This window comes from Neophocaena asiaeorientalis, unplaced genomic scaffold (assembly GCF_003031525.2).
Source record: "Neophocaena asiaeorientalis asiaeorientalis breed wild unplaced genomic scaffold, Neophocaena_asiaeorientalis_V1.1 scaffold601, whole genome shotgun sequence".
Taxonomy (NCBI): Eukaryota; Metazoa; Chordata; class Mammalia; order Artiodactyla; family Phocoenidae; genus Neophocaena; species Neophocaena asiaeorientalis.
The window spans coordinates 3,843,868-3,870,571 of record NW_020174793.1 but is presented as its reverse complement, the minus strand read 5'-3'; the positions used below and the strand labels follow the sequence as shown (position 1 = coordinate 3,870,571).

At 33.5% G+C, this 26,704-nt stretch overlaps 1 pseudogene; it reads left to right on the top strand.

The window, feature by feature from the left end:
- The window catches only part of LOC112409958 (uncharacterized), a 178,075-nt pseudogene that overhangs the window by 4,118 nt on the left and 147,253 nt on the right, over positions 1-26,704 (top strand).

Here is a 26,704-nt window from a genome sequence, read left to right as displayed (position 1 = left end):
TATCTACTACTTGAATAAATAAATTAGTGAATCAATGCATGAATATATATATATATATTTTTTTAACTTTCATATATATATATATATATATATATATATATATATATATGAAAGTTTTATGGTCCATAGTCAAAAGCATTCCAAGTTTTAGGACAGTGGTTCCTGAGATTGGGTGAGCATTCTCTGAGTCACTCTGAAAGCAAGTGATGAATTGGTAAACATGAATTTCATAAGATGATTAGGTTATTACCTTAAAAAGTTTTGCTTGAACTTTTGTGTACATGTAGATGGAATGTCAGGTAAAGTGTAGAAATTTGATAATCCTTTTCAAAATAAAAAATCACATTTTAGAAAAAATTTTAAACTATTTAGATCAGAGAAAATACATATGGTAAAATAATGAAGATTTTCAAAATTATTTTTAAGTGGAAATGTTATTTTATGCAGCATTTATTTTGGGTTAATGGATAATTTTATTACGTTAGAGATAAAGGTAGATTATGACTTTACCCAAAGTTTAATTCTAATTTATTACTTACCAAAAACTACTGAAATATCAAAAACTCACTAGAAGAATGTGATAATCTGCATATAAAAGACATTAGGCAACTAGATTGAAAATATTCCTATAAATGCAATCTACAGAATTTTGAAAAATGGTGTGCTCTAAATTGAATGAGGTGGACTTTTTTGAAATAATAGGTTTAAAATTTTTCTATTCTTCTAATAAAGTAACTAAAGTCTATTAGACAGATGTTATAATTGGAAATCAATTAACTAGTACATAGCTGTAAATAGTATAACTCTCTCCTGGAATTAAGTACAAAAATAACATTTTAAGTAATTTTTTCTCTATTAGACTCCATTGGGCCCTATGGTAATTTTATTCTCAAGTTTCTCTTTATTTTTTTGATCTAAAAATACTATTCAATGGCATTTTCTTTCCCTTGTTTTTTTTCCTAGATGTTTAATTAGAACCACACTGGCCCGAGATGCACAAATCTGAAAAGGACTCTAAGATGAACTAAGCCTGAAAGTTCCACAAAAAGACACTGCTAACCCATTCTTCCACTTTTACCCAATTTGACACTGGATCATCACCAAGGAAAGAAAAATCTTGGGAAAAATGAAAAGTATTTCCTTTCTAATCCAGCATAAATCTCTGGGTCCAACCTTTTTTTGTTTCTTTCACTTGCTTGCTTTCCCAAATACACAATTGGAAATGTGCTATTCTGAGGGTTCTAAAAATTTTTTTCATAAGAAAAAAATAATATTTTGTAATTATAATGGAATATAAGTAAAGAATAAGGGGAAAATATCAGTGCCAAATTTACAGAACGCTCCTTAAAAATGTGTAAGCTTTCAAGGCATCCATTTTGCTTTAAATACTTCTTTCTTCCATTTTACTGTCATTCAAATTTTTCATGTTTTATCCACTTTAAATATATAGTCTAATAGTTTCATTGTGCTCTGATATGCTGTTTTAAGTCCAGGTTTTATGTTTTAATATTTTATCATCACTCTTTTCTTCCATTTTTAATTTGTATATAATTAAATAAAATTCAATTATTTTAATATTCACAGTGTTTATAGTAAAAGTAAAATATATTATTTTAGATATTATCACAAATTTAATTTTGGCATTTATCTCTATAACTGGTAATAATTCTCAATAACAATTATTATTCACTTCAGGATGAAATAGATATAATTTTGAGATGCATAATGAACACAAACAATGCAGTAGTAACCCAGACATATTTAAGAGATTGTTTTTTCCTCCTAACTTATAATCTCCACTGGTACTCCCTAGAAGATTCATTTTAAAATATATTAAATTTTGAAAGATACATAAGATATATGGGTTAATTAAATTAACTCAGTATTATAATTATAACTACTATTATTATTATTGCAAATGGTACATCTATTAAGTGAATGCTAAACATGTGTTAATGACACATTTAACATTCTAATAGTCTTTTCCATAACCTTTTGAGATTGTGGTTCTTAAACCATTACACAATTTATTAAGAAGAGCTATTCTCTTCTAAACTTCTAAAAGTCTCCCCTTTTTGACTTCTGAGGGCCCTTATTGCTATAACAGTGTGAATGCTATGGATTATAAATTTTAATACTTTGAGTTAAGAATCAAAATCAGCATTATGTAATTTTATATGTTTTTAACAAAGAGTCTGATAAATTAATTTGAAATTATAGCTCAAGTATATAAAATATGATTTTCTATATTCTTGCTCAATTCTATTGGAAAGATTTTATGGTTTTAATTATTGCAAACTTGAAACATCTGGTAAATTATCATTTTGTTCATTAGAGAACATTGAGGAAAGTTCTTGTTATACTTGCTTTTGGCATGTTTTAAGACAGTTAAATTTAATACTCACTAGTCATACTCACTGGGACCATATGCTGTAATTATTCAACTGAGGTCACCAAAAGGTGAGAAGAGTAAAAATCTACACCAAAATATTTTATGAGAACTTCTTGCACAACTATTATTGGAGAATTGTTAGTAAGGGTAGGGAAAGTCAACATCCATAAGCAACCCTGATTGTATTCCTTATTTCAGCAGTTTTTATAAATATGTAAAGAAATATGCTATTTTCCTTACCTAGTATTAGATATGAATAGAGAAAACTAAGAGTGCAGAAGGTAAATACCAGGCACAAACTAGATGAATAACCTCAGGCCATGATATATTACCTCTGTAGGCATGCCTGATCATAAGTAATTAGGGATTATCCTACCGGAACTAGAGGAAACATAATCAACCTTTTAGATAGCACAATAGATTTAAATAGATGTGTGTGAAGATTTAGCAGGTTATATCTCAGCAATGTAACACAGAAACTAAATCTTTTTCATTTTTTCAGTTTATCCTAAATATTCAAAATATCACATTCTTCTTGAAAGCTTCTGGAGATAGTTAAATGTGCTAGGAATTCCAGTGAACTGTGGAAGACTTAAGAAAGGCATCTATGAGGAATAACTACATAGAGTAGTGTTAAATGTTAATAAAGATTTGTTCAATCATTTTTTTCTATAAAGAAATCACTTGAGGATTTCAAGCACAAAATATCTTGGCCTCAGTATTGGATTTTAAATGTGTAAAACCAAGTCTAAATTGTTTAATTTTTAAAAACATTTTTACATGAATTATGATAGTTATTGTGTTCATGTTTAATGTACTTTTGTTTTTCTAATTTAAGACTTTTTAAAAATACTTACCTCACAATGCAATTGTACTTCCATGTTAAGGGAAAATATGTTCCTTTTAGGCACTTAAAGAACTCAGTTTCTTTATTAGTTCCTTTTCTTTCTTTTCTGTATTAATTTCTATACATTTTTTGAAGAGGTTATTGAGAGGGTATAACTTCTGATTGACCCTTCAGCTGGATCTGGGCAATCAGAGGCTCCTCACTCATTTCTCTGTCCTTGGAATGTATATTGTACCCACCATTCCCACATTCTGTTCCAAAGACATAGCCTTCAGAGTAAGGTGTTGTTCAGACCATCTGGATGGTATACATGAGTAAACCCAGTTAACATCTCTATATAAACTTTAAGATTCTGGCAGGTGGGTGCGGTGATCTAGTCATCTTGTGGCCAGCCAATACAAGTCTTGTAAGTTTCCTTGCTGATTAAAGCTGCCACCTATCAATCTGCAGTGGTCTGCCTCTTTTTTCAATCTTCCCTTGCCCTTTGTGTACAGGAACAAGCTTGTGAACCAAGAATTGACGAGTGAGCCAGGAGACCGAAGAACTGGAACTCAGGAAGAAGGCATCTGTGGGGGAAATCTCCAGTTGACCATTGACCTCTATCTATTTGGCAGAGGGAGGGGTGACCCTTATATCAAGGATTGTGTAATGTCTTGTGAATACAGAGACACTGGAAAAGCATGGCTGTTTTGATGTGGTTGTTTGAGGAACTGTACATAGATCACTATTGCAAAGAAGGGAAGCAAATACCTGCCACAGTGGGATGGTCTCTACTGTAGGCAGTTCTGCTGGCCACTGATACCCAGCTAGAGGCTGAAACTCAAGTAAGAAAGTTGGAGGAAGAGCTGAGATTAGAAGAGAATGTGCAGACTTTCACTATTTTGCTAGCTTTGGGGCTAGCAGTCAAGGTAGGAGAGCAGAACAACAAATTGGAAAACTTAGCATGCTGTTTTTGCAAATCTAGGAGAGTACAAGCTTCTGTGGATTAAGAACTGAATGCTTGTGACAAAGCCTGATTAGTATGCTAAGGAGAGAATCCCTGGAAAAGTGAGGAGTGTTAAGGGATGGATGTTGTAGTAATTGACACTGAAATGGATGAGGTGTCCCATACTGTCTGACCCCTAATACAAAGGAAAAATTTAAATAGTAATTAACCTTAAACTTCTGATACTAGAGAAATATACTCCAAAGTTCTTTGGATAAAAACTTGTATCCTTTCTCTTGAAATTGTAGATGTTAACATCTTTGGTATATAAACATCCCAGGAGTTAACTAAAGCTCTGCTCACAATTGCCTGAGACTAAAAGAAATAAAAAAAGAAGAAAAAAAGTGGGAGGAGACTTTTTAAAATGCAGACTGCTATAGAAGCTTCCTTACCCAAAATCGAGGTCACAGCCTCCTTAAGATTACTTGTCTAGGGCAAATACCAACTTTAAAATCTTCTTCACAAATATTAGTAAATAGCTTTTAGCCATCTGACTGGGTAAACTTAATTTGCTCTGTTTGTTAGAGATAAAAGTTGGATTGGACTATTATTTTAAAACTAGTGAGTTTTGTATTGTTCTGTCTGATTCATGGTGAAAGTTTTGGAATGAAAGCTATGGGGTATCTCTGTTTGTATGTTTGTGTATGTTTATGGATAGGTGTTATATATATGTGATGTTTTTCTGCCTCTGGAGAGTATTAACAATATGATTTGTAAAAGACCTGTATTTAATTGGCTTAAAGAAAAATAAGCTTTGATATCAATAGTGCACTTCTGTAATACTAAAGCAGTCTTCTTTTATCTGCTAAAAAGGACAACATTTTCTTGAATTATTGGTCTGTTCTTGATGGGATTGTGAAGGTTTTTCTTTACCTTTTAAGTTATCTTCCTAGATAGCAAAGATTCTGTGTTCTATCAAAATAATTTTCTGTGCTTTACATTTTCTTTATTAGATTTTACTTAAGGAAACTGAGTATTCAAAAGAGCTAAGCTTTTTTTACAATTATTTAATATTCTGTATTTGTCTTTGAAGGCTAATTGTCATGTTAGTTAAATGGAAAACTAAGTATTTTTTCACAGTGATCTATTATTCTATTTAATCAAGTATTTTAAACATTTTGATATTTTTAAAAAACTTTCCAAAAATCTAATTCTAAATGAAGTCTTATTGACCTAAAAATAATATTGGGATTTTTTAGAGGGTCTGTGGAATATCTCAAAATATGTGTTCTCTCTGCTGTAAATGAGAGATATTAAACTAATTAGGCTTATTTGATATTTTAAATTATATGGGAAGCATTGTCAAATAAGAAGTGATGCTAATTTTTTATATATTTAGGGTATATTTATATGAAATTCTTAAAAATGTGATATGTCCTGGTATAATGTTGTCAGTTATAATTTTAAAATGCATTTCACAGAAATAACCAAATTTCCTTGTCACTTACATTATAATGAACTCGCATGAGATGTTTAGCCATGACCATTTTTAAGTCTTTTGTCAATTATGAACAGTTTTTGTTTTACTTTGATGGTTTTGCAAAAGCATTCCTGCAAAAGTGTTTCATCTTCAAGGAGATTCATGGAAAAACTGTAATAAGTACAGGTTTCTGGTAACTAAAATCAGTTTGTCTTCAGGTGGGAGAGGCTACAATGGACCTTTCAAGTACATCCCCAAGGCTATCTGCAGAGCCCCAGAATATGTCATGGGATGGTAGGCCTAGATCTGGTTCATTCCTCATTCCCCACATCAGTAAAATGTACACATTATATTGATAATGTAATGTTAACATGTGAATACTTGCTTCTGCTTTAGGACACACTGCAGGTTTTGCTGGAACATCTGCGAGGCAGAGGATGGACAGTGAACCTGCAGAAAATTTAAGGCACAGGCACCACCTTAAAGTTTTGGGGAGTTGTAGGTTGCATAAGACACATGTTCCCCCAGTAGCTATGATTGACAAGGTGTAAGCCTATCCAACCCCTAAAAATATGGAAAAGGTACAAGATTTTTTAGATATGTTGGGGATTTTATTTTCTACCTGGCATGCTGCCTCTGTCTCTTATACTGCCTAGTGAAGAAGAGGCACATATGGGACTGGGGATCATAGTAGCATGCCACTTTGAGAAGGAAAAAAATACCAGGCAAGCTGATTAAAGCTCTGGGCATCTCTCAAGCAGGCTACCATTTGAGTTAGATGTATTTGTAACTCTTGAAGCTATGAACTGGGCACTGTGGCAGAGACAACAGAAAGAGAGATTACCTCTAGGATTTTGGTCCCAGCTCTGAAAAAGTGCAGAAACCCAATATACACTCATAGAGCAACAGCTTCTACACTCTTTCAGATAGAGTTTTTCAAAAATGAATATCTTATCGTGGTAAGAACTTTCCTTCCTATCAAGGGGGTATGTAGATCCTCTAAGTATCCCCACCCTTATTCCTGCAGTAACCCCTGTGACATTTATGGAGAGAGTAGGGGAAATTCCCACTGATGCCTGGTATACAGATGCCTAGAAACAGGAACAAACTGCAGCCTTCAGTGGGCTGCACTCAGAGCAGTTTGGCTGGTGATCACACATAAGCCCTGGTGTTTAACCCTTTGAAGTGACAGTTGGACTGTTTTAAAGGGATTAACCCTATGGTTTGGATGATGGAAAGCCAAGGTGTAGATGATCATAAATAAGTCCTTGTGGGTCAGCATATATGGAAAGACATTGGGTCCACCTATAAGAGACTGAAACAGCCATTTCTGTTTTCCACATCCCGGCTCATAAGGCAGTGACATCCCCTGTCAATCAAGAAGCTGATGCCTTAGGTTAGATATGAGCACTGGGTGGGATTGTGTTTTGTCAAGGATGCCAGATTTGCCCTTAAAATACAGTGACTCAGTTAATGCAGCAACAGCAGCATGTCCTGTGTGTTCTAAACAATGCCTGAGGCAACTGCCAAAGGAGTGTGGGGCTATCCACTGGAGTTCCCAACCAGTGAGGGATTGCAGACTGATAGTATTGGCCCCTTCCTTCTGAGTGAGGAGTCTAAATATGCCTTGTTTTGTTTGGACACTGTGTCTGGCCTAACCCAAATTTTCCCATTGCCATGCAAACCAGGCTGCCACCATTAGGGGATTAGAGAAACTGAGTACCATATACAGATATACTCAATGAATAGACAGTAATTGGGGGTCACATTTCAAAGGCCATGATGTGCAAGACTGGGCAAAAGAACATGACCTTGAATGGGGGTTTCATCTCCCATATAACCTGCAAGCAGCAGAATTAGTGGAAAGAAAACAAGGAATATTAAAATAGCAGATTAAACTACTAACTGGTAAAACCTCCTTAACTGGGTATACTGAAATACTGTTCCAGGCTTTAGTACATCTGCATGATCAAAGAGTAGAGCTTGATGCCCCATATGTCAGACTGGGGACACCTGCTGAGACACCCAGTGCCCTGAAGGTATGGAATTTGTGGGAAAAAGCCATTGCCTCAACTCTCATCATGGATCAAAGTACCATGCACTGAGAACAATGAGCCCCATTATACCTGGGAGAGGGATTATCTCCTCCAATTTGCAATGAAACATCCCACAGCGATGCGTGATACACTTTTCATGCCTGGGTGAAGGGGAATTACTCAGTCTCCCCTGGGATCCCATTTTCTTGTTGCAAGCATTTTGAAATGCATTATGTTTGGAATGGAGCATGCACCATTGAAATAGAGGAGAAGGAGGGGTTCCTGGTCTGGCATATCCTGCCCCCAGTCCATCTCTTCAACCTGACAGGGCTGCCTACCCCTGGCCAACACGTATGGTGTGCACAACCAGGACAAGTTCCTTAAGCTGCCAACCTCCCTCTGCTTAAGGTAGATAGAAAGGTTCTATTTTCCACTGGAACAATCATTTGGCCACTGTCTTTGTCCCCTCCACTGGCCTGGATGACATAATGGCACACATAGAAACTCCTACGAAATTCACACAACAAGCCTTAAATGATAGCCAATAAAGCCCATCTTTATTGAACACTAAAATATTCCTAAAGTGAAAAGCTGTGCTCCAAAATATGATGGCCTTGGATTTACTACTGCTTTAAAAGGAGGTACTTGTGCCATTATCCAAACAGAATGTTGCGTATTCTCACCTGATGAGATTGCTAATGCATCATCTTTATTAATTCACATGAGGACACAAATTAATGCCCTGAATGATCTGGCCCTGAGTCTAGGGGACTTAATCAATCAATGGCTCAGATCTTAGAACTCTTGGTGGAAAACGCTGTTATTTATTTGAGGAGTCATTATCTTAATCTGTGTTTTATTTTGCACATGTCTATATTGTTATTATGGTATCTGCCTCCAATGTAGTCAGATAGCTGCCAAAAACAAACCACTTCTATACTAGTAAAACTCCTTGCTGACCATTCAGGGTACATTGTGGAAGGGGAGGTATGTAAGATTGTAAGAGCTGGTCATAAGAGGTGGAGTGTTGGAGGGGATCATGGAGAGGCCATGACAATCGGTTGACCCTTGAGCTTGAGCCAGGCAATCAGAGGATCCTCACCCCATCCTCTGTCTTTGAAATATACATTCTTCCTACCATTCCCACAGTGGGAGCTGTCCAAGAACATAGCCCTGGGAGGGTAAGGTGTTGTTGAGACCATCTGGATGGTATACATAGCTGAACCCAGTTAAGGTTTCTGTATTAACTTTAAGATGCCAATACATAGGTGTGGAGATCTACTTGTCTTGTAGTCACAAAAGACAAGCCATGTCAAATTCCCTTGCTGATTAAAACTGCCAGCAATCTGCAGTGTTTTGCCTCTTTCTTTGGCCTCTTTTGCCCTATGTGTATGGGGACCAGTTTTCCAAACAATATACTTCTACTCCTTCCTTATATTAAGCATCATGGAGGCAATGCTGAATAAGCATAGGGGTTTTACAGTGAGGTTACAATCAAGTAAATAAAAAAAATAAGACTTTAGCATCTATCAGAGTTGATTACACAACAAACTCCAAAGTAGACTTCATCAAAATTATGTAAGCTCAACTGAAGACATCAACTTATATAAAGTATATTAAGATAACATGCTTTATGTTGTCTTAGAGTCTACAAGATATTTCACCCAAAACTTCCAATGTCATTCTCCTTATCATAATCAGATATTCTTATGTGTTCATCTTAAAGAGTGATGATCAAATAAATTACACAGTTGAAGACTTAATTTTCTTTTTTTTTTCTTTCTTTTGGTTGTCAAATGATCATTTATAGAAATATTTTTCTTTGTAGTTCTTCAATAGAAAAAAGATTCACAATTATCTACAAATTTTGTAACTTTAGCAGCATACTATGGAAAGTTTTCAATTTTTGAGAGGCATCAAAATATGTCATTTTCTTTACACCACAGGATAGACTTGTGGCACTTCTCAACCTGGGCATGTTCAACGTATATATTTATTTTTCAAAATCTTTTGTCAGTTGGTTTTATAGTACAGTAAAATTTATATTGTCTATATGTAACACCAACTCTTCTAGGAGCTTAAGATGGAGAAATAAATACAGCTTATGCTCTTGATGATTTTATGTTGTAGCATATGTGTAAACTAAAAAGCCAATTGGTAAGCCAACTGGTGGACAGCAAAGAGCCCATGATAAAAGCTTCAGCTTTTATCAGGGTTAAATATCAAGAATTGTAACTCAAGTCCTCCCCACAAGGAAGCCTTCCCAAGAGAAATTGCAGAAAATATAGATTCAGGTATTCCAAAGACTACTCAATTCTCTGACCATTAAACTACATACAAATCAAGAGGGTAGACTAAATGCAGCTTAAAGATAAAACTAAAAGAACTAAAGAACTGAGATTTGAGCTGCCATCCATCAATGACTGAGTCTAATGTTTAAGTCTAATCAGACTAATTGCCTGATAAAACAAAAACACCCACACTCACTGGAGGTATATAATAGAATCCAAAGCCTCCAAAACATAACACACATATAGTTTGAGATACAACAAAAATTATTAAACATATAAAGAACAAGGAAATGCTATTCAATTTTCAAGGAAAACAAAAATAACAAACCAACAATGGAGACCAAGTTCAAGATAAATAACCCAGATATTACAGTTATCAGGAAAGAAGTTTAAAGCAGCTATTATAAATATGTGTAATGTGGTATTAAAAAATGCTTTTAATGAATAAAGTAATAGAAAATCTTAACTAGGAAACAGAAAATTCAAAAAGGAACCCAAGTGGAAATTCTGAAACAGAAAAATACGATATCTGAAATAAAAATTTCACTGGCTAGAATTAATAGGAATATGGAAATGATATCAGAAAAAGTGAGTAAACTTGCAAACATAAAAAAAAAATTATTTTGAAGAATGAGAGATAAAAGACTTTAAAAAGTTAACAGAGCACAGGGACCTATGCAAAAATATCCAGGACTTAAATACTTGTGTAAATAGAGTCCCAGAGGGAGAGGAGATAGGGAAGAAAGATATTAGGGCATAAAAATTATTTAAAGGATTAATTGACAAAAAAGTCCCAAATTTGTTGTAAGACTTAAAAGTATATGATACTCAGAAAAAAACTCTCTGCTAAAGCATATACTATGTATCTTCACCTTTCCATTTTGAAAACTTCATTCTGGTAGATGTTTCCCATTGAACCAACATCTAATCCATGCCTGAATTTAAATAGATCCATCTATTTGAAATATTGAATTTATTGTAATACATTTGTTATAATACATCTTCTCATACAGGAAACTGCTGGACCATAATACTTTAGTGATAAGAATTCTGTCAAACATTCAAGGAGCAAATAATATTACACCATTTTTTTTCATAAAGTGTTAAAAGTGATCACTTACAACTAGGTTTAAAAGGTCAGACTAACTCTATTTTTAACATCTGGAAAATATATCAACACAAAGAGAGAATGAGAGTGTGAGAGAAAGACAGAGCAATACTGAGGCCATTACTGACCACAATCCCTCACCACCTTAAATACGAAACTTCTCATCAACATATAGCAAAACTAAATCAAAAATATATTATGATGTTACTACATCAAAATCAACAAGGGTTTATCCCACAAATACAAGGTTAATTTTTACAGTTAAAAAAGTCAGTTTAATTCATAATATTAACAGAATAAAGTAGAAAAATATGATCATGACTTTAGATTAATTAAATTATTGAAAAATTTCAAAACCTATTCTTGACAAATACTGAGCAAATTAGGAAGGGCAAAAAACTCCTTCATCCTGATAAAGGGCAATTATTTAAATCCTATATCCCACATCATACTAGATTGTGAAATTGTAAATATGTTCCTTCTAACATCAGAAAAAAAGCAAGGATGCTCATTTTTGCCACACCTATTTGTTATTGTACTAGAGTTCCTAGCCATTGCAAGAAGTCAAGACAAATAAAAAAACAAAAATAAAATGTGCAAAAAAAGTTTTGCAGGTGATAACAACTGTTTGCATATAAAGTTGAAACAACATACAAAAATTCTGTCATAACTAACAAGTGAATTTAGTAGAGTCAGAAAATACAAGATTAATTAAATCAATTATGTTTTTACATAATAGCATCAAACAATTGAAACATTTGGTCTAGTTTCCCAAGGAATGGCTAAGGGAGACACGGGATTATCTAAATAAAGGAAAAACACTGTTCATAGACAAGAAAGCTTGATATTATTACAATGTCATTTAATTTTAAAATTTTGATAGATTTAACAAAATCTGAAGAAAAACTTCAGCAGAAATTTTTTGTAGATTTTTATAAGTTTATTCTAAAATGTATTTGGAAATCCAAATGATGTAGAGTACCCAAATGTATTTTTAAATAAGAATAATGTTGGAAAACTCAATCTATATGATTTTAAGATTAGCTACAGGACTACAGTGTGGTATTGTTGAAAAGACAGATATATAGCTCAAAGTAACAGAATCAAGTGTCAGGAAATAGATGACACCGTTATGGTTAACTGATATTTGACAAAGGTTTCAAGGCAATTCAGTGGGGAAATGATAATCTTTTCAACAAATGGGAATAAAACAATTAAATATATGAATGAAGATAAAAGAGGTACATTGTCTTACTTTGCACTATATATAAAAATTAATTCAAAATGGATCATGGACCTAATAATAATGATAGATCAAGTTCATGCATCGTTTAAATGTGGAGCCAATGGGGACATTTTCTCCTGGAACAGATTATTCAATTAAGGAAGCTAAAGTGCGTGGTATTTGGGTAGCTGCTTCAACAGTGAATCATTGTTTGTTTGTTTTTAGTTTCTTAATTATGTAATAAAGTATACACTAATATATATATATATATGTATATATTTATACTAAATCATATATGTATGAAAGCATATAAAGCATATAGGTACTAAAGCAGATATATGTGTATATATATATATATCACTGTAACAATTATAGCCAAAACTGAAAGAATGTATTCACAATAAAGAACAGGTATTTTGTCACTAGACCCTAAAGCAGGAATAAGGGTGTCAGGAATGGAGATTCAAAGGAAAATGTAAATTAAGAGGTTCTAAATATCCTGGGGAACAAGAGAAAAGGAACCCCTATATTATATCTGGTTATTGGGTCTGCCATCATTGAAAAATATTTATAATTTTCAAGAAAATAACTATGTGTCCAATAAACTCTCCTGTAACTCTCTCCCAGATTTAACAATTCTGAAGATCACACCCCCAAATTGAATCTTCAAACTAAGTTTAAGTTTATTAGGTAAGAGATAAAGATAACTGCAGAGATTGACAAGCAGTCTTATGAAGCTAAAACCAAGATTTTCTTCATCTGAACTGCTTTCCACATATGATTTTATTTTTGTTAGGCTCTTTGGAAACATTAGTATATGTTCTGTAATGTAATCTTGAGCAGATAACTGCTCTAAGAGTATGAATTGGTTTGTATTCTAAACATGTGTAAGGCCAGTGCTATGATAATTCCTCTGTCCTGTTAACCCTTAGTACTCAAAGCTTATGGCAAATGAAAGCACCTAAAATAACTACAGTTATTTCTTTGAGAGAGTCCAAATTCTACTTGCTGTAGGAATTTAAATCTATGTGGACATTGAAAATCCATCCAGATGAAACTAAGCAGAGTAATAATTTGGGGAGAATAATTTAATGATACTGGTCTTTGGTATCTTCATCTTTTAATTCATCAGAAGATATTTTGATTTAAACATGTTGATTTTGTGGGGATTTAGCATCTTTTAAATATTAAGTTTCTAAAAGATTTAAAAGTTGGATTTTAATATTTTTCTTGAGACTTTGATTAAAGGAAATCATTATTTTAAACTTTGAGCTTAAAATATGTTTTGGACTCCCTTAAATTTTTTGAGTGAACGTCATTGCAAGTATCTCAATGGTCTATATGTGAATATTCTTTCACATAATTGTGGATGGGAAATAGAATGGGGATTGAATTTTCTTTCAGTCTTGCAAAGCATGTGATCTCAGAATTAATTAATGCAGTATTCAGACTCATTTCAGAAACCTCTGGGAACACAGATCACAACTTCCCATCACTGATTCCAAGAGGATCCATAAAGGAGTGGCTGGGGATCAGAGTGCAACAGTCCTGCCACAGTATAATTTAAATCCCCAAGAAGTCTATGAATGTCCCTGGTTGAACATAGGTTTAGTAGTTGGGAATTGTTAATGTAAGATTACTTTTTAACACCCCTGGATTTATTTTTTCATTTTACTATAAGTTTCAGAAATATATTCAGCATGCATAGTCAAATCTTCCTTTTTGTCTTAGAAGCTAGTTGCCCACAGAAAACATCATTGATATACTCCTTCATATGAGTAGATTTTGGCAGCAAGATCCTCATTGAGAAGAGTGAGGTCACCTTAGGCCAAATTTTGCCTGTATAGAGAAATTTTGTACAACTCTCATACTTAATATTAGGAGCACACTTGCAATCATTTATAAAATATGATATCAAATATAAATTTTCTTATTAATTAAAAGTAAGACTTTGATTTTTCTGCTTGCTTCTAATTTTGAATTATGTTATAATGTGGATAAGAAAAAGATGATTTGCATATTGGCTCTCTCAAACCCCAAGTAAAAACCACCCTAAGCTTTTTTGTTACCATCCATCCAGAAGTAATTAATAATTCTCTCTCTCTCTTAATTTAAACATACATATAATGAAATTTCATATAGCAGTATAATAAAATATACTTTGTTTTTTACTTTAATTTTACAGAAGAGTTTAATCTGCCACAATGAAATAGATCTATAGCAACTTTTTAAATGTTGGCATTTAAACATCCTTTGTAGAATTCTAATTTAACTCGGGAAACTAATTGCTAATTATTGCCTATTGTAGTTTTCATTAAAGTCATTTGTGTACCTTTCTGATCCTTGACTGCCCACGTACATGGTATGATTAAACTTCCTGGCTTATTATTTTTTGGATAGAGACAAAGAGTTGGAAATAAAAGTGATGCCTGTCATGTTCAGACCAGAACATTAACAACCAGTTCAAAACACTCTGGGGACTTCCCTGGTGGTCCAGTGGCTGAGACTCCACACTCCCAATGCAGGGGGCCCAGGTTCAATTCCTGGTCAGGGACATAGATCCCATATGCAACAACTAAGATTTCATGTGCCACAACTAAAGATCCAGCATACTGCTACTAAGATTCCACATGCTGCAATGAAGGTCCCGCATGCAGAAATGAGGATCCTGTGTGTCACAACTAAAACCCAGCACAACCAAATAAATAATTTTTAAAAAGACACTCTGACCCTCTCTGCCTCTGATAAAAACTGGTCATCGAAGTTATAAGAATAATGTAAAAAAGAGATTCTACTAGAATTCTATGAACATGTAGAATGAATAAGAAATAAAATCTGTTGTTTTAAGTTACTGGAATTGACACAGAAATTGGCATCTAGAAGTAGGGTGCTACTGCAGTTACAAACCTCAAACATAAGATATTAACTTAGAAGCCAGGAAACAAGGAAACTTATGCTGAAGACTGAAAGGATGATAACACTTGAAAACACACACAAACATATGAAAAAACATTCAACCACACTATTAATAAAAACAAATCTGTAACAAAATGTCAAGGAAAAAATTATTTTCTAGAAAATTTGAAAAATTCCTAAGCTTTTCCCAAGAATTCTTATGCTGTCATTTGGGATTTATGTTAGTATTACATTCTGCAAAACAGTTTGACATATGAATCTTTCAGCAATATGAATCTTTATATTTGATTTGTTTGTTTAAATTACACATGCAGTGTCTGCATCTAGGGATATGAATACATTAACATCAAGGCAAGCAGAAAAGCATTTACATAAAGTCAAGTATTACTTTATATTTTGTAATTCCCCAAATTTATGCCAAATATTCAATATATTTTACATAAAATGAATAATGGGAAATACTTAACATTAAATGTCCAGAGATATTTAATGACATTGCAAAGTATATTGGTATAATATTAAGTGCAAAGAAAGACACAAACTTGCATGTCCAGTGAGAAATCCTCTCAGATAAAAATAAAAGAAAAAAATGTCCACTTCATGAGCAGTATTTGTCTCTTTGATGGTTCCATCATACTTGTCTGTCATTTTCTTCTTGATTAAGAATGTGTTTTTAATTTTTATATGTAAGCATAGATTACTTTTCATAAGAAGAACTTAACTACAAATTTAAATTTTGGACTTTTCTTTTGACTCTATTACATGTACAAAATATAATAAAGGTTTCTAGAGCATGTGCAAATATCTATCTAAAAATCGTGTCCTGTATGTAACATGTTGTAGCACATGTCCTGCTTAAAAACGCTTCTCATTTGTTAAATTCCACATAGTACATTCTAACTTCCCCATACCTAATACCACCTTCTGAGGTGACAGTAATTCTCCTTTAAACATGCAAGTTTCCCTTTTTTGTTTTCTCAGCAATCATCCTTATGTGGCAGTAAAGGCCAGGGGGTTCCTTAAAAATTAGGCAGTAAATCTGTAGACTCCTTGAAGGTGGATAAGATGCAAGATATTCATCCTGAGTTGATATTTAGGGACACTGAAATTACAGTTTCCTTCTTTGAAGAATATCTCAGAAAGAAAACAAATTACTTAAGCATGGAAAGGTTAAGACATATACTTTCAAATTCTATGTATATGCATGGACCAATATTTTGTGATTCAGCTCACTTGAGACAAAATTCTCATCATATTAAAATAAGCTCTTGCAAAAAAACTTATGTCAAAATATCCAAGAGACAAGTTATTTTATTCCTTACTGCTAGTCAAAATTTTATACAATCAAAAAATAAAATTTTTGGATTGATTGTATTTTAGAAGTTCTAAGGCTATGTACTTTTGTACTATTAATTTATGCTATTAATTTGACACAAATTTGAGAGTATAAGACACATTGTTATGTCTTTAATAAATATGAAAACTGAATAGTGATATTTGATTTGAGAATAATAAAATAACTATAAAATTTTCTTCTATAATCTTGAACAAATCAGGCAAATTATTGAATAAAATCTACTCTCTCAACTCACAGACCTTATATAAATATGCACACACTAAAATGCACACATGTTCTCACATAGGTCTTCATGCAAGTACATGCATGCAACGCCCAGTAACTGGTGTGGAGAGAAAGGATAGAAAATAAAAAATGGGAATGCTAAGGCATTATGGAGGAAAATGTTGAAGTATAACTTCAGAGTAATTTCTATCATCTGAAAGATCTCATGTGAATTAAACCTTTTTTTCCCCCAAAAATTGGCAGCTTATTATGTTTCAATGGACAGGATGAGCTTATGGGAAAAGATCTTTAATCAAATACTGTCTCTTTAATCTAATGCTCTTACCTTGGCCAAGTTACTGAAGATACATGAACACAAGTTTTTTCACTTGTAATATTGATTTTTTTATACATATTGGTGTCCAGTAATGATTAGCTCCTCCTCTCAGTTATCTCTCTACTTTCCTGACTGATTTGCTCATTCTGGACAGTCTGCATTTTCCATCTTTCTTTTGGAAAAGTCTTTGTTCTGATTCCTATGTACAGTCCTATTCCAGCATGTCATTTTCATTTTTGACCATTATTTATCTCTGTTTTTAACAACTCATCATCATCCTTTTCTGAACTCTTAAATATATGCAGTCCTTTAGGTTCTGACTTTGATGTTTTGCTCTTTGCATATTGTCCTTTCTAGGCCTCATCCATTCTTCATGTTCTAAAGTGACAGAACTTAAAGTTCATGCTTCAAATTTCTTGCTAATTAGGTACTGTAATAGTACTAAGTGTGAAATAAATAGAAAATATATATATATATATTGGTCTCTTTTCTTGGTACCTGGCACAGAGCTCCTGAAACCTTTGTACTTTCCTAAGGGATAAGATCACTAGGAGCATCTTTTATTCTAACACTTGTTCTTTGACCCCCAGTTCCTGACACAGAGCTCCTAAATCCCTTGACATTTCCTAGATAATAGAAACATCTTTTGTTCTAATGAACTGATTCATGAGTTCCTGTATGGGGATGGATCACCAGAAAGACTAAGCCATAAGTAGAAGCTTGGAACTTTCAGCTCTACCTCAGAGGAGCTGGAAATGGAGTTAATAAGCCATCGTGCCTATATATGATGAAGCCTCAATAAAAATCCCAAAAGTACAAAGTTTACAGTGTTTTCTGAGTTGGTGAACACATCCAAGTGCTGCAAGGATGTCATACCCCAGTTCCCTGGGGAGAGAAACATCTGCACTCAGGACTTTTCCAGACCTCACCCTATATATCTCTTCTGGCTGTTCATCTGTGTCTTTTATCATATACTGTAATATATAATAAACTGCTAAGTAAGTATTTCTCTGAGTAGTTTGAGCTGTTATAGCATATTATTGAACCCAAAGAGTGGGTAATGGAAACCTCAATATATAGTTGCTCAGTCAGAAATACCAGAGACAACCTGACTTTCAACTGGCATCTGAAAGGGGGTAACCTTGTGAGACTGTGCCCTTAAGTCATGGGATATGTCACTAACTCCAGGCAGATTGTGTCAGAACCATATTGGATTGTAGGACACCAATCTGGTGTCAGAGAATTGATAGATGTGGGAATAAACCCACATCTGATGTCAAAAGTGTTGTAAGTGTGATTTCTTTTTATTGTAAGCTAATCATCATCATTCTCTATCCTTAAATAGCTTCTCCTATGTTGCCTTTTGTGGTTATTGTTGTTTGCACTGCCATTATTATTATTTTTTATCAACCAGACTTTCATCCTTAGGGTTAACTTTGTTTTCTCTCCCTCCATTGTCTACTATGTTACTAAGTCAAGTATTTCTGTTCTAGCAATATGTATTCTACTTATGTATTCTGTATTCTCTAATTATTTAATCATCACTTAGGCTTGTAATCTACTTTTCCCTGTGGCCCTGGAGACTTATTTTATATTGGTATGTGCTGTCGTGAGTCTATTGACAATTCTTCACAGACCATTATGTTACCTTCTACTTTGGATCCAATATTCGGACTCAGAGTACACAGTTGTGTGATAAAGAGTGATACTCAATTTATGTCAACTGTGCTAGGTAAGATGGTACCAGATATCATCAGATTTCAATTTTATGCTGTGTCAGCATCATTTCTCATATTGAACATCATTTGCTTTCACCTCAATGATGAGTACAAAAAATTCCACAGCTCATTTTATGGTATATTTTAGCTTGAACTTTTGAGAATAACACATAAATGTTGTTCTGGAGAACAACCTGGGGATACTCCTTTTCTCTCTTCACACTTTCTTCCTACATGATGTCTGCCATTCATATACTTTTAAATTTCATCAATATACTGTACCTGAAGTCAAGATTTTTCCTCTGATCTCCAGAATCATATGTACAACTCCTTATCTACTTGACATCTCTTCTTGGATGCCTAATAGAATTTCAAATATAACATGTTCTTGAATTTTTCATACTCCAGAAAGCTACTGTGCATATTCAGTAACAGTTACCTCACATAATTTTATGTCTATCCATTCATTAACAGGTGTCTCCCACAAAACTCAGCTAAAGTGTATCAAGTATATCCCTCAATTGTGCTTTTTTCCCTTCTGACTCTGGTTCTGTAACATCTGTAAATTCTAGATTTTATTTTTACTAAGATGGGTAAAATGAACCTATGACAATTACTTGGCTTCCCCTTGTGCCTTCTCTAAAACCATTTCCTATATAGAAATCAGCATTACATTTAAAAAAATATGACCCATTTAACAACAAGTCCACTTTTTAAACTCTCCAAGACACATTTTTCTGAGTGTTTTTTACCTTATTTTCTTTAGATTTTTGTCCATTTTTCCTTCTGCCATTTGAGCATACTTAAGAAGATTGTTTCAAAGTCTTTATCTAATAAGTCTGATGCCTGTGGTTCTTCAGAGACAGTTTCTGCAGCTTTATTTTCTTCCTTTGAATTTGCCATGTTTTACTGTTTGTATACCTTATAATTTAATTTTGAGAATTAGGTATTTGAAAAAACGAACACCTCTCCCAGCCTTTGCATATTGGCTTTGAGCTGTAGTAATCTTTAATAATTAGCTTGACAAACTGTGAGCCCAGGATCAGCCTGAGGTGCAAGCTAAAGGTCTTCTCAGGTTTTTTGTGAACATGCATTTTGCCTGGTCTTGTGTGTAGCTTAATCAATCTCCCCATATACATGGCTGCTTTTAAATGCCTTAATTTCTCAGAGTCTCATGCCAGGTTCTCCTGGGGCATTAAATTGTCCATTATATTCCTCTACCAGCAATCTTTTGCCCCAAGCATCTGTGGGTCTGCAGCTTTTCCTGCTGCTTCTCCCTGACTGACATCGAAGTTAGGCAAGACAGAGACCAATCCTTCAGGCAGCCATCAGACAGGTTAGAATATTGCAAAGAAAGTCTGCTCTTCTTTCTCCAGTTTGAGTGATGAAACTGGGAACTGAACTGCCACCTCCTCCAGACCAAGACCACACTATGGCATATATGGAGTGGGGAAAGAGAAAAAATACACACACACACACACACAAACACACACACACGATTTTGTACCATTGTTAGAGGCTTTTTCTAATTTGCTGTTCATTTGGTTCTCCAGAGTTCCTGTTAGGTTACTTTAGCCAGTTTTGGTTTGCTTTTCATGTCTCCATGGAGAACAAGATCTTGGAGCTTCCTAACCAGCCATTTTGCTGATGATACTCTACCATTCCATTGGAAAGATATTAGTGCAGGAACACAATGTTTTCATCAATATTTGTATTATCTGGTCTCCAGTACATAGTCTATCATGAATGCTCTGAATTCCTCCCGATTTTTCACAATACTTTCCAACTGAACTCTTGTATTCTTGTTACATTTCTACAAAATAAGATGTATATTTGTATTGAAAATTTGCAGCAGGACAAACACTTAGGCTTAATAGTGACTTCATCTAAAAAATATACCAATTTACAGTTATAGTTTAGTAACTTCACAGTGTTCTTGCTCATACCTAACAGAATATTATTTTCCCATTGAAACAATCATAATATGCTGGTATTTAACAATGAAAAATTTTTGAAACATGTTTCAAAATGATAGAATTTCAGGTACATTTTTCACTCATCTATATATGTATGTATAAAGTAGAGGTGAACTAACTACTTAGCTTTTACAAATATTACTTTGTTGGAATTTTTACAAAAAAAACTTTATAAAGCTCTCATGAGTCTATTTGTTCTCAAAGATACAATGCAATCCTCAAAGTGATAGAACTGAATATATTGTAATTTTTAATGTATATCTAAATCTTTAAAAAATATATATTAACATTTTTTACCTGGGTGAGATTCTTTAGAACCATAGGTGCAAACTAACATATAAAATGATTCTCTGAAAATCTAAGGAAATTTAAATAAAGCAAAATGACGAGTGTTTATTTTTTCTCAGTAAACAGTATTTTATTCTTAAATGGGAAAAAGAAGTATATAATGTTTTAAGCCTAAGGACATTCATATATTTGTAAGAGATTTGAACACAATAACTGTAGATCTTATCAACCAAAGTCTCTAGCACCAAATTACTCACTAGAAAGTAATTGCTTGAGGTAAAAATAATTTTTTAGGTTTTCTTTTACATATAGAAATTTAAATGAGAAATTTAGTAAGGCTGTGAGGTCTAAAAACTAAAGCATGACTTACTTCACTCTGTATGACAGATTCTAGGTCCATCCACTTCACTACAAATAACTCAATTACGTTTCTTTCTATGGCTGAGTAATATTCCATTGTATATATGTGCCACATCTTCTTTATCCATTCATCTGTCGATGGACACTTAGGTTGCTTCCGTGTCCTGGCTAAGGTTGCTTCTGTTCGGCAGGCGGACTCGCAACCACTGCGCCACCAGGGAAGCCGCCGGTACATGATTCTTTGAATCATGGTTTTCTTAGGGTATATGCTCAGTAGTGAGATTTCTGGGTCATATGGTAGTTCTATTTTTAGTTTTTTACAGAGTGAAGTAAGTCAGAAAGAGAAAAAAAATACTGTATGCTAACACATATATGTGTAATCTCAAATAAAAAAAACGTGGTTCTGAAGAACCTAGGGGCAGGACAGCAATAAAGACACAGACATAGAGAATGGGCTTGAGAACACGGGGAGGGAAAAGGATAAGCTGAGACGAAGTGAGAGAGTGGCATGGACATATATACATTACCAAATATAAAATAGATAGCTAGTGTGAAACAGACACATAAAACAGGGAGATCAGCTGGGTGCTTTGTGAGCACCTAGAGGGGTGGGATAGGGAGGATGGGAGGGAGATGCAAGATGGAGAAGATATGGGGATATATGTATATGTATAGCTGATTCACTTTGTTATAAAGCAGAAACTAACACACCATTGTAAAGCAATTATACTCCAATAGAGATGTTAAAAAAAACTAAAGCATGAGCACTTGAATATTCTGCTCACAATGATGGTGGACTGTTTTTGATGAATCTACTCTTATGCATTCATCACATTCTGCAAACATTTTAGTTAACAAGGAAATTAGACATGACATTTATGCTTCTATGCCAAAGATGTCTTTCTTTTATGTGAAGTTTTGCAAAATGTGTTTTTGACAATTGTGAATAATTTCTATAGTTTATTTTGTTTTCTTTCTTATAAATTAACCTTAGACTTTTGCCTTTCAAATAGCACACAATGTCTGTACAGGTACAATACTCTTAATAAATTAAAAAAAAAGGATCTCTTAGCTAAACCTAATCAACTTAGCAATGTTACCAATTAGGGAAACACATTGATTAGGAAGATCAATAAAATTCTTATTTGCTGGTAAAAATTCAGCATTCTTCAAACGTAATAAAAATGTCCTGCCAGTATCTTTTTCCTTACAATGGAAAATAATAACATTCATTTAAAAAATGAGGAAGAAACCTGTTTTAATAAAATGATTCCAAAAGAACTTAGTAAATATGTACTGTGTTTATTTGATATTCAGTCAAACTCAGGTAATATTTCCATTCCATAATCTTCTATTTAATTTTCCCCTGACCCTAACCTGCACTATACTATATATTTCATTTTATACTCAGTTAAATAAATAAGTCAAATTCTCTTAGCCAATGAATTTCATAGATATTCTTTGCTGCCAGTAAATCTTACCTTATATTTTCACTTGTCAGATCAAGGCCATAAGCTGGAACTGGGAAACATGGTTCTGCTCCTTTTCAGGATCATCAGCAATCTTTTACCCCACACTTATATATGAATTATTAAGATAGCTGTTGGTTGAAAAAAGAAAACTATCTCAAATGTAATACTGCAAAGTGTTGGAAGATTTGAATTTCCCATATAGCAAATATATATTGTTTACAACCTTTCAAGTGAACTCTGATGAGAAGAATAAGAATAAACACTTGATGCAAAATTGGAGGTTGTCATCATAATTTAGGGCTAAAATAGAAGAAAAGTACCATATACAACTGGCACCATACAGATGAAGGCCAAACCCAGATCGATTGCCTTTGACTCAGTGCTGAAGAGGCATCATGAGTATTTACGGCAGCTGTATATGTAAAGTTTCCATAGACTCACAGGGTCAGAGAGATGCAGAAATCCCTGATAAATCATGTAGTCCACTGTGCAGTGCTGTATTTTACATGGCAAATAGATACATAGTAAATTTTAATATGTGATCTTAAAACAACTACTTCAGGATTAGCTTCTATTAATTTTTAAGTATTTTACCTGAATATCATAAACTCACAAATCGATGTTTGCCTGTAAATAGTTACCTAATATTCTCTTTTCATCATCATTCTTTTCTTTCTGATTTTTTCATCAAATATTGAATGTTAATTCAGTGCCATCATGCACTGACGCCAGCCCTCAGGAAAAAAATCTTGAAATTCTCTATTCTTTCTTCAAGTAACATATTAATATAATACACTATATTACTTTAAATATTAATTATGTAAAGAGGAATGTCCTGGTTTTCCAGTGGTTAAGGCTCCATGCTTCCACTGCAGGGACACAGGTGCGATCTCTGGTCACAAGCCACGTGGCACGGCCAAAAAAAAAGTTATGTAAAGGATAGCAATGTGTATTTTCTCCAAATTTTATCTAATATATACTTCAAAAACAAATGTGTTGAATTAATCATACACACGCAAAAAAGGATTGAGTCTTTTCTAGTACAAGTTAAAAGGGACTCAAGTCTTCTAAATCTTGGTTGTTGGAGTTCTGATCATGCACAGTACAAATTGATGATAAATGACTGAAGATATTTTAGTTGTTCATTAGTGAAATACAGTACTAAGACAAAGAGAGAGAAAAAAATATATATATATTCAATATTCTTTGCAGAAGCAAACTGAAAAATATCTCTACTTTAATTTCTATTTGGCATACATTGGGTTTCCTTGTGATATGTTACTTCAAAAAAATAAACAAGTACTAATATATCTGAGAATTATTGAATATTTTTAGATGTTCTTCTAGATGTAGTAAATTAATTAATTCGTTTACTTCCCTACATCAAATCTATGAGGTATGTATTATAATTATCTCTATTGAAGAAAGAGAATAAGAAACACTGGGATACAAAGTAGCTTTCAGAATGACAGAGCAAGTAGTGGCAGAGCGGAATTTGAAGTCAGGCAATGTGGTTTTAGAGACCATCTTTTCTGTTGAGATATGTTGCCTTAGTCAAAAGAAGGTGAAACCATTTCCAAAGACATATATACATTCAAGAGCCTTATACATATGTTATAAACTGAATATGTGTTCCCTTGAAAATTCACATGTTGAAGTTCTAGCCTCCAGTAACTCAGAATGTGACCATAATAGAGACAGGCCTTTGAACAGGTAATTAAAGTAAAATTAGGTTATTTGGGTTCACCCTAATTCAGTATGACTGAGACACCAGATGCAGGTATGCACAGAGGAAAAGCCATGAGGGCACACAGCAAGAAGGCAGCCATCTGCAAGTTAGGGAGAGAGGCCTCAGAAGAAGCCAAACCTGCTGACACCTTGATATTGGACATCTAGCCTGTGAGAAAATAAAATTCTGCTTTTGCAAGCCACCAACTTGTGATATTTTGTTATTGTACCCCTACAAAATTAATACAATGTATGTCTACTAACTTTTTTGGGGGAAAAATACTCAGATACACAAGCACAGTAATCTCTGCTAACTTACGGAAATTGGATCTCATTAATAATAGCTTGTTACTAAAAAATAAAACCCTATTATTCTTTTAGCTGACATAAAATATATCACAAAGAAAAAGATTCTGAGATTAATCTTAGGTGCTCCTTTGGTACTTATCAAACATAAACAAATAACAATTAAATAATTAACAACCCTATGTCAATGACTCACAATCTTAGACATCAATATTACTCCATTTACATTACCACATTTTACTTGGATTTATCATAGTTCTGAAAGTACAAAAAGATCTGCAGTCAAAATTGATTAAAATGGGTGGGGAAATCCACTATATGACTTCATCTGAGTGATTTTTAAACAATATAAATACTATTTGAATTCACAGCTAGGTAAGAAAATGAATATTGACAAAAATGTATCTGAGGGTAAAAAAGTTATAATTTCATGAGAGCTTAGTATATATACCAGCTAATACTCTAATGTTTTATAAACACTTTCTCATCTATTCCTCACAATAATCATGTGGAATTGGTATTATTGTTATTTCAATTTTACATATCTTACCTATATCTCAAACCAAGACTTAAAAATTTAGGAACCAAATCCACAGAGCCAGTAAAAATAAATAAATAAAAAGACATTAACTTATGGCTAATTAATCCACAAATAAAGGAGGCAAGAATATACAACAGAGAGAAGACAGTCTCTTAATAAATGGTGCTGGTAGAACTGGAGAAGTATGTGTAAAAGAATGAAATTAGAACATTCTTTAACCCCATATACAAAAATAAACTCAAAGTGTCTTAAAGACCTGAACATGAGACCGGAAACCATAATACTCCTAGAGGAAAACATAGGGAAAAAACTCTTTGACATAAATCATAGAAATTATTTTTTGATCCTCCTCCTAAAGCAAGGGAAATAAAAGCAAAAATAAATAAATGGGAACTATTTAAGCTTAAAAGCTTTTGAACAGCAAAGGAAACCATAGACAAAATGAAAAATACAACTACTGAATGGGAGAAAATATTTGCAAATGATATGACCAGTAAGGAGTTAATATCCAAAATATATAAAGAGTTCATACAACTCAACATGAAAAATGAGTAGCAGACCTACCTGAATAGACATTTTTCCAAAGAAGATATGCAGATGGCCAACAGGCACATGAACAGATGCTCAAAATCAGCAATCATCAGAGAAAGGCAAACCAAAACCACAATATCACCACACACCTGTCAGAATGGTCATCATCAAAAAGTCTATAAATAACAAATTTTGGTGAGGATGTGGCAAAAATGGTACCTGCATACACTGTTGGTGGAAATGTAAATGTGCTGCCACTGTGAAAAACAGTATGGAGGTTTCTCAAAAAACTAATAATAGAACTACTGTATGTATGATCCAGCAATTCCACTCCTGTGTATATACCTGAAAAAAATACAAATTCAAAAAGTACATGCACCCCAATGTTCATAGCACCATTATATATAATTGCTAAGATATGGAAGCAACCTGTATCTACCAACTGATGAATGGATTAAGAAGATGTGATATATATATATGTGATTATACATACATACATACACACACACACACACACACACACACACACACACATAAACAATGGAATTGTACTCAACCATAAAAAGGAATTAAATTTTGCTATTTGCAACAACATGGATGGACTTGGAGGGTATTATGCTAAGTGAAGTAAGTCAGTCAGAGAAAGATAAGTACTGTATGATACTT